At 42.1% G+C, this 23,129-nt stretch overlaps 1 protein-coding gene across 1 annotated transcript in view; it reads right to left on the bottom strand.

Moving 5' to 3' along the window:
* LOC143283093 (uncharacterized) overlaps positions 1 to 8,467 on the bottom strand; it is a 144,755-nt gene extending 136,288 nt beyond the window's left edge. The window contains exon 1 of the mRNA XM_076589166.1: positions 7,977 to 8,467. The gene's annotated coding sequence lies outside the window, so the exon portion shown is untranslated. The remainder of the gene's footprint in view (positions 1 to 7,976) is intronic.
* Between the last annotated feature and the right edge of the window lie 14,662 nt (positions 8,468 to 23,129).

Raw genomic sequence — 23,129 nt, 5'->3', positions numbered from 1 at the left:
GGAAGGATGGAGAGAAAGAGAGGAAGAGAGGGGGAGAAAGGGAGGGAGGAAGGAAGGGAGAAAGACGGAGGGACAGAGGGAGGGACGGAGGGAGGGAGAGAGAGAGAGGGGGAGGACGGAGGGACGGAGAGAGAGAGAGAGAGAGAGAGAGAAGAAGGGAGGGGCGCAGAGAGAGGCAGAGAGACAGAGAAACAGAGAGAAAAGGAGGGAGGGACGGAGAGAGAGAGGGAGGGACAAAGGGAGACAGAGAGAAAGGGAGGGAGGGACGGAGAGAGAGAGGGAGGGACAAAGGGAGACAGAGAGAAAGGGAGAGACCGATAGAGAGAGAGGGACAGATGGAGAGAGGGGGGACATAGGGAGAGAGGGAGAGAAAGAGAGAGAGAGAGAGAGAGAGAGAGAGAGAGAGAGATTAGGGAGGGTGCGTGATGAGAATGAAAAAAACGAAGAGGAGAAAAGATCTCTCTCTCTCTCTCTCTCTCTCTCTCTCTCTCTCTCTGTGTGTGTGTGTGTGTGTGTGTGTGTGTGTGTGTGTGTGTGTGTGTGACAGGGAGGGTTGTTGTGAAAGCTCTGGAAAGTTACAATAATAGAGAGAAATAAGCGGTATATGTTGCCATTGAAAAGAAAAACAACAACAACAACAAAAACCCAGAAATAAACGAAACCTTTGAAAGAGACCCCCACCAACTTAACTAAACTAAACCAAAGCAAACCAAGCCAAGCCAAGCTAAGCTAAGCTAAGCTATGTAAAATAAACACGTGAAGAAAACAACAACAACAAAACAACCAACTGACAGTCGAAGAAATCCAGGTTTTTTTGCAGTGGGACGAATCAAAAGGCACAAACACATACATCCATTTTCTCGGCGGCACAAAGGACCCGGGACAACGACTGTGAAAGAAAGGGAAGAGCAACGACACGGGGCGTCATAGACATATATCTCAGTGCACGTGAAGTCATAGACATATATCTTAGTGCACGGGAAGCCATGGACATATATCTCAGTGCACGTGAAGCCATGGACATATATCTCAGTGCACGTGAAGTCATAGACATATATCTCAGTGCACGTGAAGCCATGGACATATATCTCAGTGCACGTGAAGTCATAGGCATATATCTCAGTGCACGTGAAGTCATGGACATATATCTCAGTGCACGTGAAGCCATGGGCATATATCTCAGTGCACGTGAAGCCATGGGCATATATCTCAGTGCACGTGAAGCCATGGACATATATATCAGTGCACGTGAAGTCATGGACATATATCTCAGTGCACGTGAAGTCATAGACATATATCTCAGTGCACGTGAAGCCATGGACATATATCTCAGTGCACGTGAAGTCATGGACATATATCTCAGTGCACGTGAAGTCATGGACATATATCTCAGTGCACGTGAAGTCATAGACATATATCTCAGTGCACGTGAAGTCATGGACATATATCTCAGTGCACGTGAAGCCATGGACATATATCTCGGTGCACGTGGTCATGGGCATATATCTCGGTGCACGTGAAGTCATGGGCATATATCTCAGTACACGTGAAGTCATAGACATATATCTCAGTGCACGTGAAGTCATGGACATATATCTCAGTGCACGTGAAGTCATGGGCATATATCTCAGTGCATGTGAAGTCATGGGCATATATCTCAGTGCACGTGAAGTCATAGACATATATCTCAGTGCACGTGAAGTCATGGGCATATATCCTAGTGTACGTGAAGTCATGGACATATATCTCAGTGCACGTGAAGTCATAGACATATATCTCAGTGCACGTGAAGTCATAGACATATATCTCAGTGCACGTGAAGCCATAGACATATATCTCAGTGCACGTGAAGTCATAGACATATATCTCAGTGCACGTGAAGTCATAGACATATATCTCAGTGCACGTGAAGCCATGGACATATATCTCAGTGCACGTGAAGTCATAGACATATATCTCAGTGCACGTGAAGTCATGGGCATATATCTCAGTGCACGTGAAGTCATAGACATATATCTCAGTGCACGTGAAGTCATGGGCATATATTTCAGTGCACATGAAGTCATGGGCATATATCTCAGTGCACGTGAAGTCATGGGCATATATCTCAGTGCACGTGAAGTCATGGGCATATACCTCAGTGCACTTGAGTCATGGGCATATATCTCAGTGCACGTGAAGTCATGGGCATATATCTCAGTGCGCGTGAAGTCATGGGCATATATCTCAGTGCACGTGAAGTCATGGGCATATATCTCAGTGCACGTGAAGTCATGGGCATATACCTCAGTGCACGTGAAGTCATGGGCATATATCTCAGTGCACGTGAAGCCATGGACATATATCTCAGTGCACGTGAAGTCATAGACATATATCTCAGTGCACGTGAAGTCATGGACATATATCTCAGTGCACGTGAAGTCATGGACATATACCTCAGTGCACGTGAAGTCATAGACATATATCTCAGTGCATGTGAAGTCATGGACATATATCTCAGTGCACGTGAAGCCATGACATATATCTCAGTGCACGTGAAGTCATAGACATATATCTCAGTGCACGTGAAGTCATGGACATATATCTCAGTGCACGTAAAGTCATGGACATATACCTCAGTGCACGTGAAGTCATGGGCATATATCTCAGTGCACGTGAAGTCATGGGCATATATCTCAGTGCACGTGAAGCCATGGACATATATCTCAGTGCACGTGAAGTCATAGACATATATCTCAGTGCACGTGAAGTCATGGACATATATCTCAGTGCACGTGAAGTCATGGACATATACCTCTGTGCACGTGAAGTCATAGACATATATCTCAGTGCATGTGAAGTCATGGACATATATCTCAGTGCACGTGAAGCCATGACATATATCTCAGTGCACGTGAAGTCATAGACATATATCTCAGTGCACGTGAAGTCATGGACATATATATCAGTGCACGTGAAGTCATGGACATATACCTCAGTGCACGTGAAGTCATGGGCATATATCTCAGTGCACGTGAAGTCATGGACATATATCTCAGTGCACGTGAAGTCATGGACATATATCTCAGTGTACGTGAAGTCATGGACATATATCCCAGTGCACGTGAAGTCATGGACATCCCAGTGTACGTGAAGCCATGGACATGATATATCTCAGGGTACGTGAAGCCATAAACATATATCTCAGTGCACGTAAAGTCATGGACATTATATATCTCAGTGGCACGTGAAGCCACAGACATATATCTCAGTGCACGTGAAGTCATGGGCATATATCTCAGTGCACGTGAAGTCATAGACATATATCTCAGTGCACGTGAAGTCATGGGCATATATCTCAGTGCACGTGAAGTCATGGGCATATATCTCAGTGCACGTGAAGTCATAGACATATATCTCAGTGCACGTGAAGTCATGGACATATATATCAGTGCACGTGAAGTCATGGACATATACCTCAGTGCACGTGAAGTCATGGGCATATATCTCAGTGCACGTGAAGTCATGGGCATATATCTCAGTGCACGTGAAGTCATGGGCATATATCCCAGTGTACGTGAAGTCATGGACATATATCCCAGTGCACGTGAAGTCATGGACATCCCAGTGTACGTGAAGCCATGGACATGATATATCTCAGGGTACGTGAAGCAATGGACATATATCTCAGTGCACGTGAAGCCATGGACATATACCTCAGTGCACGTGAAGCCATGGACATATATCTCAGTGCACGTGAAGTCATGGGCATATATCTCAGTGCACGTGAAGTCATAGACATATATCTCAGTGCACGTGAAGTCATGGGCATATATCTCAGTGCACGTGAAGTCATGGGCATATATCTCAGTGCACGTGAAGTCATAGACATATATCTCAGTGCACGTGAAGTCATAGACATATATCTCAGTGCACGTGAAGCCATGGACATATATCTCAGTGCACGTGAAGCCATGGACATATATCTCAGTGCACGTGAAGCCATGGACATATATCTCAGTGCACGTGAAGTCATGGACATATATCTCAGTGCACGTGAAGCCATGGACATATATCTCAGTGCACGTGAAGCCATGGACATAATCTCAGTGCACGTGAAACCACAGACATATATCTTAGTGCACGTGAAGCCATAGACATTTTTCACAGTGCACGTGAAGCCATAGACATATATCTCAGTGCACGTGAAGCCATAGACATATATCTCAGTGCACCTGAAGCCATTGGCACATATCTCAGTGCACATGAAGCCATAGACATATATCTCAGTGCACGTGAAGCCACTGGCATATATCTCAGTGCACGTGAAGTCATAGACATATATCTCAGTGCACGTGAAGCCATTGACATAATACCTCAGTGCACGTGAAGCTACAGCTAGCCAGCAGGCCGTGAAACGGTTCCCTGCACGTACGTGCCGTAATTTGACCCCCACATCAATGTCGACCGTGGAAAGGATGGAGAAAATCAGTACAGTACGGTATCCGTAAAAATGGCTGCCTCCTCCAAAAATCACGAACACATTTCGCGGTGGTTTGAAGGGAATTAGAGCCTGAACTTCAGCACTCACAGGAGAAGACTGTGTTGGGAACAACAAACAGCAAGCCTTCCCTCCTCACACACACACACACACTCACACACACACTCACGCAGCTGTGGCCGTGTTTCCTGACGAATTTCCCCCCATCTGCTCACCTGTGTGCCAAACAAGATTCAGATGTCCGACCTGTTCGCTGCAGGCTTCCTGGAGCTGTGTGTGGAGAAACAGAAAGGCAGGCCGGAAAAGCAAAGAGAAAGATGGAACACGGCGTATGGAAAGATATGACTCAAATACAAACAGTAAGTGGACAGGTAGTTTAACAGGTGGGCAAGCAGTCAGACTGCGAGAAGGAGGAAGCAGTTTGGAAGACATATAATTGGTATTCTTGGCACTTTATGGCTGATTTCGAGTTGACGATGTTCAGAAAATTTCTTCTTCTTTTTCGTTATATATATATATATATATATTTTTTTTTTTTAAACAAGAACCATTGTGAATTTCAAACTGATGAACTGTCTTGTTCAGCCATTTGGCTCACGTGTCTAGCTTTCTGGAAACATGGAGGAACATAGATATTTCATATCTGTCCTGGGAAACTCATTTTCTTCTTATCCTGATTCTGGACAAAATGAACAATCGTTGTTGGGATTAATTTCTACGCATACAGATTCATTCTCATGACCTCTTAATGTCATAAATTTCAAATCAGTTCCTGCTTAGCATATCTCTGGAGCATTTATTTGCACACAGTCTAAATATATTCCAGAAACAGAGGACATGAAGCAGGTAGGTCTATACAATATGAATGTTTAACACTTCCATTGAAACTTACCACCCACTCTTGGCTAAACAGCCCACATCTAAAAGTTTTTGCTTAGATGACAGTACGAAACACCATTCATTAGATACTCCTTGAGGCAGACAAGCAAAACCAAATGCTAATTAGCTGTAATATATTTAAATTTAGAAACCCAATTAATTCTAGCAGCCTCGTCATTTGATACGCATGCTTGTTTTGGAAAGTAATCGTCGTTCATTTCCTGTGAAGTAAACTAGAATTTAACAGCACGCACACAAACAATTAATTTGCAAAGGATACCTCCCGAGGTCACCACACAGCATTTTCTTTGGGGTCCGTCCAAATACCTTGAGAAATCTTTTGCAGGCAAATTGATGCAGATTCTTCTGGGTTATTTTCGTCAAAAATACCAAAGACTTGAGAAGAATTTTTATATCGGTAGAACTTTGACACCAAAATAGTTCGAAAAATGTTTTGAGAGAGAGAGAGAGAGGGAGGCAGACAGACAGATAGACAGACAAAGAGTGAAAAAGAATATCATTTACTTTGGAATCCGCCCAGATACTTTGAAAAATCTTTCGCAAGTAAATTAATGCAGATTCTTCTTGGTTATTTTCGTCACGAATACCACAAACTTGAGAAGAATATAAGAATTAGCAGAACTTTGACAACCGATTGTTCGAAAAATGTTTTGAGAGAGGGAAAGAAAGAGGGAGGTGTATATATATATATATATATATATATCAGTATATATATTAAGAGAGAGGGAGAGACACAGACAGAGAGTATAAATTCGCTTTATCTGTCTGTCAGTGTGTCAGAAATGGACAATCAAGTATTCCCACTTTCTTAACCAATCAAGATCAGATCTGGCATTTACCAAAGGAAAATTCCGATTTCGAACAGTTGGTTTAATAATAATCAGTATTTATATTGCGCTGAATCTTGTGAAGAGACAAATCAAAGATCTTTCGTGCCAGTCATTCACACGCATACATAACTCCAAACTTGAAAAACTGAAGATAAATAAGAGGCAGGGGATAGAGGCTATCTTGGAAAGAGGTGGGTTTTAAGGCCAAACTTGAAAGAGCTGAGTGCGGCCGGTGACCTGACGCAGCAAAAGAGGAAGTTCATTCCAAATACAAAGTCCAGAGACAAAGAACGGCGGCCAACGGTGGAGTGTTCGAATCTGGGTATGCGTAAACAGAATGGATCCGAAGCCGATCGTAGAGAGCGAGATGGGGTGTAGAGGTGAAGGCAGCCACAGAGATAGGAAGGGGCAGATTTGTGGATACGTGTTTAACATAGAGTGCTGATCTGTCAGGAAGGTTTGGGACGGATCCGGCCACTGCTACTTGAAAAATGAAGGAAGAGTAGCTGACTGTGGAAGGGACGCCGTCAGTGGCTTCAACCTGGCTCCGAGAACGAGGACTTCCGGGGAGGCAGAGAGGTGAAACAAACAAACCAACAAACAAAATCCATGAGCGTTGAAAGTTCAAAGTTGTGGGATCAAACCTCAGTGTAGGAGGGCAGGTCTTTACTCCCCCCCCCCACACCTCTCCGCCACCCACCCCTTCTCACCTTCCCACCCCCATCCCCTCCCAGTTCTCCCCCACTTCCCTCTGATGCCTCGTGTGATTGAAGGTCAGACATTGCAAAGTGGAGACTGTCCAGTTATACCTGTGGGATGGTTCACTGTCAAACATGAAGTAAATGAAGAGGAGTGAAACAATTATACAGGAAACATTTCTTCTTAGCTTTATTCAAAATGTGCTCGGGGCTTGTACGTTAAGAAAACAAAGAGAGAAACCTAAAAGTGCCTCAGTTTTAAAGAAACAACAGAGTATACCTTTACCGGAGGAAGGAGAGAGGTGGTGGGCTTAGAAAGGGTGATGGAGGATGGGAGAAGGAGAAAGCCGTACTGAGGAACACATACATCTACACACACACTCACGTACGCCGCGCTTACAAAGTACGCACACTCGCACGCACTCAGTGACGCGAGCGCGCAGAATGACACACACACACAAGAAACCCGGAACAATAAATCACATCCAGTTTGTGATAAGCACAGCAGACAACTCACAGGCTCTCGTGTTCTTATCTTTTCTATGATGTAGTCCCACAGTCCATTTTCAGCAGATAGAAAGATCGACTGGGTGAGTTTTCTGTCCTGGTCTAGTACCTGTATGTGTTCTCGATTTCACACACACACACACACACACATACACGCACACACGCACTGACGCTCACGCGCGCGCGCAGGTACATACACATACACGCACACATACATATACACACATACACCTGCGCGCGCGTACACACACACACTCACACACACACACACTCTCTCTCTCTCTCTCTCGCTCTCTCTCATTCACACACACTGACATACATACTTAACAGTCTAACGGGCAAGTTTGAGCGCCAATCCGTGCACATACACGCACTTATGAACACATACTCATAAACATGCACACGCACATGCGCACAAACGTACGCGCAGATGAGACAGGAGGGGGGAGAGAGAGAGAGAGAGAGAGACAGAAGACAAAGACGGAGGAGAAACCCGTGGCAAAAAAGAGAAAGCAATCAGATAAAAGTGCAATAAAAATGATTATTATTTTCATCACTCACCAAACTTTCCTCAGAACAGCTCCTAAACTGAAAAGGCACTGAAGAAGGAAGCAGTGAACCAAACCAATCTTGGTGATGAAGTCTTCTATCACTGATAGTCCGGGATCAAGCCACTAAAACAACAAATCCACGCACGCACCACACGATGACCAAACAACCAAAACCTGCTATCTCCCTCCCTGCAGTCTCTTTACTGCGACTACGCACCCTACACTACAGACATGCCCCAAACTCTGGCACTCCGGTTGCTGTTACCAGGTTAGTCAGTTAGCGGTCTGGGGCTCCCTGGAGGTTCTGCAGATCTGGAAGAAAGGAAAGCGACCGACGCACCGTAATTCAGGACACTTAAGCCAGGGTGCCACCAGGGAACGTGGTGAACCTACCTACGAACGGTCTCTGGATAAAGACCCTTCGGTGCCACCACCACCGCCACACACCTCTACCACAGACTGTGTGGTGCGTGCCTCTGTGTGTGTGTGTGTGAGTGTGTGAGTGTGTCGGTGTGAGAACTAACCTTCTCTGCTCTCACGGCACCCACTACACTCCTCTGTTCGTTCAACTGATGAGAGCGTGTGATACCTGTGTGTGCGTATGTGTGTGTGTGTGTGTGTGCGCCCAGGGAAAGGATTAAGAGGGGGAGCGGTGTTGTGGGAACGGAGGGGATGGGTGGGAGGAAGTGCGGAGAGAAATTGCAATTAAGGAAGGGAGGGGAAAGGTGAGGAACGGGATGGTGGTGGTGGTGGTGGTAATAGGAGTCAGATAAGAAAGGAAGAGTTGTGGGGGGAGGAGGAAGGTGGCAGAATGGTTAAGACGCTCAGCTGCCAATACAGAGAGTCCGTGAGGGTGTGGGTTCGAATCCCGCTCTCGCCCTTTCTCCTAAGTTTGACTGGAAAATCAAACTGAGCGTCTAGTCTTTCGGATGAGACGATAAACCGAGGTCCCGTGTGCAGCACGCACTTGGCGCACTGAAAAAGAACCCATGGCAACGAGAGTGTTGTCCTCTGGCGAAATTACGTAAAATGAAATCCCCTTTCATAGGTACACAAATATGTAAGCATGCACCCAAGGCCTGACTAAGCGCGTTGGGTTATGCTGCTGGTCAGGCATCTGCTCAACAGATGTGGTGTAGCGTGTATGGATTTGTCCGAACGCAGTGACGCCTCCTTGAGAAAGTGAAACTGAAACTGTGGGGGGAAGGGTGTGTGGACGGGGAGGGTGAGGGTGGGGCGGAGTTGCATCTCGAGTTTCTTACGGAGAATTGTCCTTCACTGACTGGGATTCTTTTTCTTCCGAACTTTTTGTACGTAGCGTTTTGGCTTTCGCCGCGAATTCTGCACATAATACACACACACACACACACACACACACACACACACACACACTGACAGAATCTGTCCTTGTTACTTATGCCGGCGCACACACATAATGCATGCACATGCAAGGAATTCAAAACATACCCAGTCACACTGACACAACACACACACCAGTAATACACGTTGCCAATGAGTCAGTACAATGAGTAGAGAGAGAGAGAGGGGGGGCGGGGAGAGACAGAGTGGACACTGGAATTATTTATTGTCATTGCCAAGAAAGGTCTTTTGACAAGGGGGCAACAACATAAATTCACATATTTTTGCTTCAGAAATCAACAACTTTCTTTGTTTTCACAACCATTCAGTCAATTTAAACCAAGAAAATATGCAATCATTGCAGGCACTTAAGTCACATCCTGACAAAAACTCAAGGAAATGGAACTAAAGAAAAACAAAAATATAATGATAACAATATGACAAAACTTGATGAATGGGGACTGACTCGACCATCCACTCAAGATAATATCAAAACTAATTCAGACTGACTCAACAATACACTCATCATGTGTATGAAATGCTATGTTTTCTGTTTTGTCTGAACAAGATAGCAACTTCTGCACTGATTATACTTATGATTAAGTGCCTTCTAAGCTGTTAATACCATTTTGACTTATGTACCTTTGTCTTATTGTTTGTGCGTCTGCAATGAATCTAGCAATCGATCTAATTATGATTTCATTATCAAATGATAAAACAGTAACAACATCATGACTTTTAGCCACGTCTGTTTTAAAAAAATATACATCTTTCTTGCACAGTATTATACACTTCACACTGAAAAAGAAAATGTTTTTCGTCATCCACCTGGTATCCACAGACAGGACATGGTGATTGTGTGGAAGTCCCAGGTTCAAACCATCTCCTGTCTGCATTAAAACCCAGAGTTCTTAACCTAAATCTTGCGTAATTCATTCTATGCCACTTATCTGTAATGATTCTGAGGTATGCTTCAGGTTGAAATATGCTTTTAAATGAAAAGAACCAACAATATTTTCCTTTACTTTCCATGTCAGAATCCCGGTTTTGTTTAAAGGAACAAATGAGTTTATCTCTGAATTCTGCAATAAACTGTTGTCGTTTCCTACACCCTGGGACAACCACACAATTCCAAAACCATGTTCAGTTAGAACCTTCTTCACTCTATAACACCAGTTGTTGTTTTTTCCTAACTCCATTTGCAAAAGCATCATACCATAGGCCTGTTTGCACAGACGTGTTTGTGGAAGCATTATCCATTTTAACCAATATTTAATACATTTGACAAATGTTCCTATGTACACAGGGTATCTTCCTGTTTCCCCATAAAGATTTCAGCTGCATATGTAAGTAAAGCTTCTATTTGTACGTCGAACATTTTCCACACTAGACAACAATCAATCGAGTTAAGTTTTCTAACTGTTTTCATAATTTCGAGACGCCGTTTTTTACCTTTTCTGCAAAATTCTTCTCATGCATTACTCAGACTTAATTTTGTTGTAAAAATCATCCGCCAATACTTATGTGAATTAACAACCCTAATTTCTTTATTTCCGTACAACCATTTTTCATGCGTTGATAGACGACCACCCATTCTAAAAACCATAACATTCGTTTTATCCAGATTCACAGTCAAACCTAATCGATCGACTTCTTCTTTAAAGGCATTTAACTGGTTTTGCAAACCTTTAACTGTCCCTGACAAAAGAATGACATCGTCAGCAAAAAGCAACAGAAATATCTCAATAGCTCCTGGTATTAGCTGGATACTATGCCGACCTCTTTTGGAAAGTTCTACAGCTAATTCATTTATAAGAATAGAAAACGTTTGCGGGCTAAAAAGACATCCTTGTTTAACACCAGCTGAACATTCAAAGTAATTTGAGAATACACCTTTTACACGCACACACGCAAGCACTGAGTTGTAAACACCTCTAAGCGCCATATACAGTTTTCCATTCACACCACTTTTACGCAGGACATTCGATAGGGCATTACGATTCACAGAATCAAAAGCCTTCCTGAAATCAACAAAAGCGACTTACCGTTTTGTGTTACAAAGTAGAAATGTTTGCACCACTGAATACAATGTAAACATGTGATCAATAATACTGTAAGTTGCTCTAAAACCTACTTGCTCTTCAATTATTTTTTCTTCTTTTTCAGTAAACTTTGCTTAGAACACTTGTGAGCGATACTCCACGATAGTTATCGGGGTTGTTAGCATCACCTTTTTATGTATAGGAATAATTATTGATTTTGCTCATTCTACAGGAAATGTACCATTTTCAAACATCTGGTTAGATAACTGAATAAGGAAGTCAATTATGAGGGAATTTGCATACTTCAGCATTTCTCCAATAATTTTGTCTGGATCTGCACTTTTTCCTGACTTTAAGTGTCTAATACTAGAAATGATCTGTTCCTTAGTCGGTTCTCACGCTGGCGTTGTGTTGGAGTACAATGCCCTGATCAATGCTATACCAAATGCCTGGAAAGCTGAAATGAACAGGGACCCTACACAACACACAGTTGGACACGAAATCAACACAGACAGAGGGTTCCTGAGTACATTACATAACAAAACGATCAGAGAAATAATATTTTTTTTAAAAACATGACATATGCGCAAGTCAGTTCTGGAAACGAAAGCTAGATATAAATATAAACGATTACTTTACCACAGCTCGTGACTGTACGAAAGAATCAGGACTAAGGCTGCTTCATTTTAAGTTCATTCATAATATTTACCCAACCAACATTATGTTGCATAAAATGGGGGTAGCAAATTCAAACAAATGTATGTGGTGTCAAGAGGTTGACTTCATTGAACACTCCTTTTATCACTGTCAGAAAATTAATTGTCATCTTTTTGGAAAATGGTACAACAATATATCTTGACAAATTTTGAGCAGCACATCAATATTAGTGAAAAAGTCGCTCTTTTCGGACTTCCCAGCTCCTTTAAACTGAAAACAAATCTCAGAAACCAAATCAATCATGTCTTACTAATAGCACGACTAACAATCTCCAAGTTCAAATATGGAAAATGTAAACACTTAGAACTAATATTTGATACTGAGATAAACATGAGAGTGAACACCAGGGATCGATTTTAAGAAAGCATTGGAAAATATTGAAATATTGAGAAAATAACAACCAAGTGAAAGAGAGAGGGAGAAAGAGAGAGAGGTAGAGAGAGGTGCATGCTACATTGCTTTGCATGTCAGCAAGAGATGCCTATGTGACTGTTGTATTCATGTTATATATATATATATATATATATATATATATATATATATATAAAGAGAGAGAGAGAGAGAGAGAGAGAGAGAGATTTATATATGTATGTATGTATCTAAGGAAATAAAATAGATTTAGGGACCAAAAGGGAAAAATGATGACGAACAAAAATAGGATCACACACACACACACACAAACACACACACGCACGCACGCACGCACGCACACGCGCGCGCGCACTCACCCCACACATTCACACGCACGACTTTACACGTGCATGCTCATTCACATACTAATGGCAATACATGAAGGACCAGACACCCCCCTGGCCTGCCACCAAACGTGAAGAAAACAAAGAAGAGGAGATGGACGGGAAATGCAGTACGATGAAAAAAGGACACCGGGCAACAACCAGTGGAAGAACCAGATGAAGAAGATAAAATGTATCAGCAGGATGGAAGAATAAGCCCAGGACAACAAGAACCAAACAAGCTGCAGCTCTGAAGATAAAGTCAGAGGATAAAAGGCGACGAACCCGAAGGGCAAGAGACAATGACAGAAAACACGAGAAGAGAACCCACAGACATACAGAAACATACAATAGCGAACAGCCAACTCTGAACAGACAAAAATGGACATAACCAAATACAAAGTACATTACAGACACAACACAGTAAGGATGGTCTCAGTATAGACCAGTCATCCCTGATGACGAAAATGTAATGATTTCCCTTAAAAAAAAAAAAATCTGTTCCTTAGTTACAGGGTCGTTAAACAATGTCTCTAACTCATCCTCTGTCTCCACTGAATTGTTTTCTTCCTGCATCAAATCATTATCAAAGTCATTAAGAACCTTAAAGAAATGATCATGCCACTGTTGCATAGAAATTAATATCATTATACACAAACATTTTTCTGTTCACAGATTTTATCACTGACCAGAAGAGAGAGAAAGGGTGGGAGGGAGAGAGAGAGGGTGGGAGAGAGGGGGGGGGGAGGGAGAGAGAGAGGCAGGGAGAGAGAGGGGAGAGAGAGAGAGGTGACAGAAAATGCTGAAAATGAAATACTCAGTGCAGTGGTAATCAGTCCAACAGGCGTGTAACACGCCGGCTGAGACTCATCAGGTTAATCAGTGTACTGAAAGCACAATAACTATCAGTCACAAACAGGGTGAGGGGAGACCAGGCAGAGACTGAGGAAGAAATGGAGCGACAGAGAGAGACAAAGACCAAGATAGAAACACACACACACACACACACACACACACACACACACACACATCACGTATACTATATGTAAATGAACACAGAGAGAGAGACACCGAGACAGAGAGAGAGAGAGAGGTCAGCTAAAGCGCGAGAACCTCCCACCCTAAAAACTCAACAACAAATAACGTTAAAACAAAAGTAAAGTAAAATAAAGCACATTGGCACACACACACACACACACACACACACACCACATTTCTCTTTCCATTATTTTCTTTCCCCCCCCTCACCCCCAGTCCCCCTTCCCCACCTCTCCCCGGCTACCTCCACAAAATCTTGTTGAAGTCTTCCGCTTTCCTTTCGCCGAGTCTAAACACAGTGACGCACAACTGAACACGGGTCTTCCACACCCAGTATCAAACCATTGAGGAACGTCGCTTTGGTGTTTTGTTATCTTCCTCCACCAGGTCGCAGTTGGTTTTGTTGCGGTCTGAGACTGTACGCGTGTGGAAATGATAAAAGCAAAGCCCAAGTGACCGTGACTCAGGACACTTTTCCAGTCACAGTACCACTTCTTTATTTTCCCTTCCCTAACACTCACATTGTACAAAGAACAAAATAGGCCTGCAAACATTTGTTCGCTTTGTACACGCCATGATCATATGACCCACGTGAACAAAGGGGTTGACAAGAGCAACCATAGGGCGTTCAAGGTGATCTGACATTCAAGCACGCCTATTATTTTTCTCAGAATTGCTGCGGAGTGTGTGTGTGTGTGTGTGTGAGCCTCGATGTGTGTGTGTGTGTGTGTGTGTGTGTGTGTGTGTGAGCCTCGATGTGTGTGTGTGTGTGTGTGTGTGTGTAGGCATGACCCTCCGTCTTTTGGTTTTGACAAAAATGTGGACTGAGCTTTTTTTTTGGTTTCACGCCCACTGACTCACAGTGTGAAGCTTGACGGTTGTAAAATTCGCGCAGAACACTCACACGGCGCACCGAGCATTCAGACTGCGCCGCGTGCACAGCAAGAATTGTGAACTGTCCGTGCAACCCGTGCCTGTCACAGTGAGCTGTGTTCCAACAGGACACAGTGTGGACCCACCTCCCTCTTCTTCCATTTCATGCCCAGGGTCAAAACGGCGACCATCACTTTCTCTCCACCAGTCTCTGTCTGGACATGGTCTTGTGCGAGTGTAGGTGGTGTACACTGCTGCTGGGATGATATTGGAATACACCAAGAATTTAGTAAAGTCCTATTTTAGGAACATACATTCAGGAACCCATTTTACCGGCAATTTTGTGCATGTTTGAAACGATATTACTATAAGTAGTGTTTGTTTTTTGTTTGGTATGCTCTAACGTAAAACCAAGTTACCTTTCTTCCTGTAAATTTGTATTCATGAAGCAAACTTTCCTACAAAAAAAAAAAAAAAAAAATAAAAAAAAAAACAATTTATTTCACTGTACCAGTTTCACCATGCGCTGGCAGTATTCCTCCTTTCGCATGTGCTTGTGTGGTTTGTGACAGTATCCTGAAACTGTTGGGTCATGTATTGTAACAATTTTGGAATTTTTTTTTCAGACTCACTAAGCCATTTGATGTTTCAAAAGCTCGTGCTTTTTTAACACATCAAACATAACGATAATGTCCCTCCAGTAAACTGTCAGGGACTAAAAATTAAGACATTAAAAAAAGAAGGGATGTTTTCCATTACTTAAGAAAATATACATAACAGCGTCTACTGTTTACAGGATATCCATTTTACAACCAGGCTTTAAGATTCGTAAAGTCGGAATGGGTATACACACTATTAGTATTTTGTCCGTTACATTTCAGCCCCTTCTCCCCATCACATTTACATTGTCTCTGAAATGCTTCTTTTTATGCTGTTTATTTATTTATTTATTTTATCTACGTCTATGTATCCAAAGCGTGATGAAGAAATGCACAGAGAAATGTAGATCTTTGATGTATAATGAAAACTAAGATGCAGTACTGAACTCAGTGGAACGTTAAGTTTGTACGAGTAGAAATATATTATGTAGACGTGTTTAATATTCGTTGTCAGTAGGAAAAAGAACAATTTCTGTTTAAAGGTTTGGCAGTTTACGGTTTTGCATTGTATATATAAACGGGCAAAATCTTATTACAGTATAAAGTCGATAGTTATCAACGGAGAGATTTCAAGGCATTCCTCTTGCTCCATATTCATTTATAACGTGTATAGAAATATTTGCAGTCTTTATTCGGGACGATAAAGTTTTAAAATTATCACTAATAAAGAGCATAAAATTTGTTTGCAGATGACGCTCAGTTAATGAATATTGCGGATTCTTTCGAGAGATCAATCCAGCTAGTTGCAACGTTTGGCAAGGTTTCTGGGCTTTATATGAAAGCAGAAAAATAAGCATCCAGTTTAGGAAGCAAAAAAAAAAACCAAACAACAACAACAAAAAACGTACATGTAACTTTTTATATATAAATTGGAATCAAGAAGCTTAAAAAATTAGGAATATGGTTTACAAATGACACAACAGCTGTAAGCAAATTAATTTCACAGAAAAGTATATCTGAAATAAGAGACCTTGCTTAATGTTAATTTTGTGTGAAGAGAAACATAACTCCAACAGGTGGTGACAGTGCTGAAAATTAATTTCTGATATTGTCTAAACTAATCCATCTCTGGATTCTGCTCCCTAATCCTCTGAATGATTTTGTAAATAAACTTTAAAAAACGTGTTTTAATCTGGAACTGGTTAAAAAAGAAAAAAAAAGATGAAGATAAATCGGTAGAAAAACAGAAACAAAAAAGTACGGGAACTGGGACTACCAGATACAAACAATATACATGAAAGCATTAGAACTCTTGGGTTCGTGAATTTAAGGTAACAATACACAATCGACAAATACTGTTTCGGATATACTGCACACATTTTTAATGAAATTGAGACAAGGTAATGGTTTTGCTTCAAATGAAGACATGTTTTGGAGGTATTCTTTTATGGCGAATGATCAGTTCTGCAAACATATTACGAACATCTTAAAGTTGCTTTCAGATCAGCATTTTATGGGAAACACTGGATTCATTAAAAGGAGTTTACTTGGAAGCACATTTCCTAGACAATGGAAATTTCCTCACACAAAATTTCAACTTGAGATTCCGAATGTATGTACAATTGTTCTTAATCACCTGTAGTAAATCTCATTACTTAAGTACTGTGGTTTAGCTTTTGTTTCTGTGTCAGCATTTCGTTTGCAACGGCAGGTGGACATGTCAGTGTGCAGAATGTCATCGATCAGCCAAAAGGCCGATTCCACCTGTCCTGTCCACACTGATGACGATGTTCATCACCACCTGCAGCAAAACGGAACACGTCTCAGGTGGCATGCTGTCCATGCTCTGTTCTAGCTGCTGTGCGGACTGACCGGGCTGCATGACCTCCCTTGTCGAGTCACTGGCAGGTGTGACGGCGTGGCTGGTCTAGGATGTGGAGCAGCCGTTTGCGGAGGTGTTGGCGGGGGTAGCCATGGCTTTCGAGTGGCTCGGCTGCTGGAACACCTGGATCGCCTGGTGCGGGTTGTTCGTGAAGGACGTCACTTCGCTTAAGGTCCGAAGAGCGTCAGTTGCCGCAGCAACAAAAGGCAACACTGTTTTCACTGCTGTCTGACAAAGATGCGAACAGGAGACAGAAAGACTGCAGCACTAACAGCCAGTGCAGTCTTGCCTCCTAGTTTGAGAGTGATAGTCCTTCACACAAAAAGCAAGCGTAAATGACTTCCCATTGCAGTGGAGAAAGAAACCACTGATCACTCACCATGGCGCAGGTTTCTCTGGTCGAGGTGCCTGGTGGCCCAGTCCAGGACGGTGTCACGGAATGTCTGCATGGTTGAACAGTCCACCTCATGCAGGTAGCCACGGAACATGGGCTCCGCCATGGATCGGAACTAGCCCAAGGTCAAGGACAACAACGCTGACGTCTGATTGCCATCACCTCACAGTGAACTGACTTGTCAAAGGGTTTGACGTTATTCCCCATGACCTGCCCCCACCCCCCACCCCACCTCCCCCTACCACTTTTACTTTTGCCCCATTATGTCATCAAACTTTCCCCTTTTTCTGGATATTTATTTTTCCTCATTGCATTTAATTTTCTTCGGTTTTCTTGCCCTTTTTTTTAAGTTGAAAAAAAAACCGTTTGACTTGTTTTTTTTTTTTTGATACGCCAATTTGAGACAAAGTTGCAAAATATGCCTGGGACAACGACACTCACTAACAAACAACCCACCCCCCACACCCCCTCCGCTCTCTCTTCACCATCCCTTTACTGCCAAGCAGTCTCCTGCACTGTCTGGTTTTGAAGAAAACTGGTGTTATTTTCATCGCAAACTCCCAAACTCCGTCTCCGACACACCAAGAATTCTTAGAAGAGAGTGTTGCAAATGCCCGTACGAGTAAGCCATTGCACTCTTATAGTGCAGAAACTTGGAAACTGAACTAAGGCCTCATGGTTCGGGCCGAACGGTTGAGGGTGGACTGCAGAGCCTCGGCAATCATGTACTCCCTTTGACCCACAGATCAGAGTAGATTTAGCTTTACTGTGCTGTGGCTGAATAACAAAAGCGATTTTCAGTAAAATGTCAAACTCGAATCCACAAATGCAATAATTAATAAATTGTATAACGATTGATTTTTTTTCTTTTGTGTGTGTTAAATCTCAATGGTTGACAGCTGACAGGAGGTGAAAACGGATTCAACAAAGTGACTTGGATTTTGTCTTTCTCTGCACACCGTGTTGAGGCACCGCTCGAACAGAGGTTTTCCGGACGGTTCACCTTCCCGCAGGTACAGCCGACAGCACCTGGAGAAAAGACAGGTCACAAGCCTTTGTCACGTCAGTGGCTGTGTCGTAAGGAAAAAAAGTCTGAACTGTGGTGTCATTCTTAACAAAATCAAGTTTGCGTGGTGCAGCGCTAAGACGTAAAATTAAAGTAAATACATTGCGGACATATATCGCGTCAAAATCATTAGTTGACGTGTGGGTGGGAAAACCTCAGCATCCAGCGCGCGCGCGCACACACACACACACACACACACACACACACACTTAAAGGAAAGACACTCGATGTGGTCCTTGAGGGCCTGTTTCTCTGCCCGTCTGTTGCAGCAGTCTCTGTTGCTCCTGGACAGCCCTTTCCGTCTCCCACATGAACCTTGCCGCTGTCAGCACACACCACAGCATGTCACAACTCCACCCCGTGGTTAGAGTCCAGTTCAGAGAAGGGGGAGGAAGAAATAGCCATATCTAGATGTTTTAAACGTCAATTCTGCTCTACGGATGCGAGACATGGCGGACAACACAGATGATGCAGCAGAAGATTCAGACGTTCTTCAACACATGTCTGAGGCGCATCTACAAGATCCGATGGCAGGAGAAGATCCGAAACGAAGATCTGTGGGAGCGAGCGGGACAGGAACCAGTGGCCAAGCAGATACTGCGGAGGAAGTGGGGCTGGATCGGACACACCCTCAGGAAGCCAGCGTCCAGCATCACACGCCAAGCCCTGACCTGGAACCCGCAAGGAAAGAGGAAGAGAGGCCGGCCTCGCAACAGCTGGAGGTGAGATACGAGGCAGAACTGAAGCAGCAAGGGACCAACTGGACTGGAATGGCCATAACAGCCCAGAACAGAGTGCGATGGCGAGGGGTCGTCGATGGCCTGTGCTCCACCAGGAGCGATGGGCAAAATGAAAATGAAATGAATGTTTTAAACAAATCTTATTCACAGAAACATCACAGCAGCTGTATAACAGATGAGTCAAAGTAACAAGCAAAGCTATAACAGTGCTCTATATTGGTTACTTGTAAGTGAACTGGCTGCATTTCTTTTTCTTTCTTTCTTTTTTTAAAATGTACACGAACTAGAATGAAATACAAAAAGTAATATGTGGAAGTGAAATAAGTAGAAACCGGCTGGGGGGCGGAGGTCAAAATGACTCACTACTTATCGCAAATTCCAAATTGCCGACCATATCAAAGGGAAATTTATGATTTGATATTGTTCACGTTAATAGCGTCGTTTTGAAATGACACATGCATGTATGTGCACTCATACACACTCACAGTACACATGCGCGCCTGTTCTGGACAGACTTCCGTTCCCGTGGGGATGCCGGAGGTCTTTCATTATAAATAGCATTCCCGCCTTCTGGAAATTCTGTGCTGGAAATTTCCTCTTTTCTATCGCTCTTTGTGCTTTTTTTTCTTCCTTCACTGTTGTCTCCTTTTTCTCCCTTCCCAGTCCATTCCCCTTTCTTTTTTCGAGCAAGCCTTGGCATTTTTTCTCATTTCTATGATGTGCTGTTTTGCTCTGGCGATTAGGTTGTGAAATTGTAAACACTGGGATGGGCACTAGCTGTTCATTCTGCCGTGTTATTTGCCAATATGACCTTTTTATGTTTTGGTTTGTTTTTGGGTTTTTTTGTTTGGCTTTGAATTTTTTTTTTCCTGCAGAAATCCAGTCTGTACAGAATAAACATTTCTTCTTGTAAACTATTCTAGAGTTATTCCACAAGCAGTTATGATTTATGGAGACGAGATTGCTAGAACCAACAACCTTCAGTTTATGCACATTCTCTAACTAAACATTAAAAACATGTTTCCAAAACACAGGTTTAATATAGCCTGAACCGGAGAAGAACTGCCGGGGAGGGGGGGGGGGGGGGTATATCTGACATGAAACAGGATAGACTGACACCAAGGTTAGAAAACAGAAATGTTGGGATAATCGACCATGCCTCCCCATTTGTTTGCAGTAAGTTCAGGGCCCATGTAAGCATGAAAGATAACTGCATTGTTTTTACGTCAGCCATCTTCAACCCACCTTTTCAGTGTCATTGCATACTACGACCCTTTCAACTTTTTCAAAAGCGCGAGTATTTGTGTATTTCTTTTTCCAGAGAAATCTAAACAGTATCGTGTTCAACGTATTTAGCACTTGGGGAAGAACCAAGGACTGCAAGACACAAATAAATTGAGATATCAAAAATGTCTTAATGACACATATTTTTCCACTTATGCTTGAATTTCTTCTAGACCATGAGAATATAATCTGTTGGATTTTTTCTAATCTCGAGGCCCAATTCTCAAGAAGCGAAGCAGGTACTAAACTACTAAACACAATGCCAACTATTTTAGCTTTGGTATTCCATTTTAGGTCATAAAATGTTTCATTACAGTTCTTTTTTTTCCAAGCCACATTGCCTCAGTTTTACTTTTATTAATTTCTAAGTGTGAAAACTCAGAAATCTTGCTTAATAAGTTAATTACTCTTCCTAAGTCAAATTTATCCTGTATGAATATAGTAATATCATCAGCATATAACAGTATTTTTGGCAGAGTCGTAGGAGTGACAGTTGTACTTGCAATAGGTAGTTCCAGACCTTTTATCTGTGTGTCATTTCTAATTCTAATGGCTAACATCTTCAGGGTAATTATAAAGGCTAGTGGAGAGAATGGGCAGCCCTGTCTTATTCCAGAATTTACTGAAAAACTGTCAGATAACCATCCTAATAATTAATACAACTCTCTGTATTCGCCGTAAGCAATCACCTTGACCCATCTTACAAAAATTTTAATAGTCCCAGATTCCAAAACGTTTGAAAGCCCAAATTATAAAGTCTTTTGATATGGAATCAAAAGCACGACGGTAATCAATTGTTAGCAATATACCTGGCTTGTCTAATGTGTTCATTTCAACAGTGTCATCAATTAATCTGATCAATGTACTTATTTTTCTGCCTTTCATAAACACAGTTTGTCATGTATAATATATGTAAGCACCTTTGACAGACGTATAGCAAAACATTTGGCAAGTAACTTAGTCAGTATTAGTAAGAGAGATAGGTCGCCAGTCAGAGAGTACGTCTCTGGGAAGTTCTTATACATTGTGAATCAGAGTGATAACAGCTTGTTTTTGTGTTATTGACATCTCTCCCTGTTGATGGGCAAAATTATAAGTCAAAAATTAATTTATTTGATTTAGCCAAAAAAATTTAAGAACTGAAATGTAATTCCATCCGGCCCGGGTGATGAATTATTTTTCAAAGTTTTGAGTGCTAAAGTAATTTCTGAAAGAGATTTCTGTGTCTAGATTGCCCCTTTGTTCTTCTGTTAATGTTGGTATTTGGGTGCCAAGTATACACTAATTCGCTGTTGTTGCATCAACTTTTTTTGTTTTTTTTGTTTTTTTTTTTTTTTGCATATACCTCTTTATAGAATTGGACTTGTTCCTCCTTTTTTTTTCTTTTCTTTTTTTTTGCGAGGTGATGGTCTGTCCCTGACAATGTTTTAATCTGTCCATGATTTTCCCATTAGCTCTAGCCTTTTCCAAATTTAGAAAATATGTTTTCTTCCTCTTCTGCAAACTTTATACGGGATCTTATCTGTGCACTTCTGGCTTCATCCAATGCAAATGTCCAAAGTTTGTTTTAAAGAATAAATTTGATTAATAAGTTGTGGATTATCTGGGGAGGTGGATAACAATTTTTCAGCATCATTCAACTGATCCATTGCGCCGAAAAAGCGGAATAAACGCGGCGAAAGAAGAGTAATAATAAAAAATTTAAAAAAGATTTTGAAAAAAATAAAGGGAGGGCACTTGGAAAGAACACCACAATCGAAGTCGAATGGAAGGGCGAATCACAGCAATAACACTAAAGTCGAACAGAAGAAACGATTCAAGAAGCTGAGCGAAATCACACGGAGCTGACAAAAATGCGTCCGACCTCGTTGGCCGCCAAGTCGTCAGTCCCCCTTTGAACATACCACTTAGTACCAAACAAGTTTGTATACGGAGAATTAGGACGTTGTCTACTGTATGTAAATAGTGCTAAGTGGTGTATCAGGCACTGGTTAAGGTTGTTGAATATGAATGTGCACATGTTACCCAGACAGGGATATTTGATGTTGTACAAACCTGGAGGAAAGGGGAAAAATGGCTGTCTTTGGTCAAAAATACTTTATTTAGACTTGGATTTGGGTATGTCTGGTTGCAACAGGGCGTTGGTTGTGAGCAAACTTTGTGATTATTTAAGCAAAGAATAAAAGATATATTTATGCAAGAGTGAAACGATTCAGTAATGTCTAAAGATATATAACTACAGACTGTTCAAAACTGGTTTGAATGTGAGCAATATTTTGACTTTGTGGATAAAAAGTGTTTTAGGGACTGCTTGATAAAATTACGGCTTGGTTTGCTCCCAATAAATGGATCATTTTTCAGGAGAACATTCAAATATAGTTCAAATATTTCTCATGTAAACGTTGTAACGTGGTAGAAGATGAAAATCATTTTAT

The sequence above is a fragment of the Babylonia areolata genome, chromosome 6 (genome assembly GCF_041734735.1).
Source record: "Babylonia areolata isolate BAREFJ2019XMU chromosome 6, ASM4173473v1, whole genome shotgun sequence".
Classification (NCBI taxonomy): Eukaryota; Metazoa; Mollusca; class Gastropoda; order Neogastropoda; family Buccinidae; genus Babylonia; species Babylonia areolata.
The sequence above is the reverse complement of the archived record's forward strand: the minus strand, read 5'-3'. Positions and strand labels throughout refer to the sequence as shown.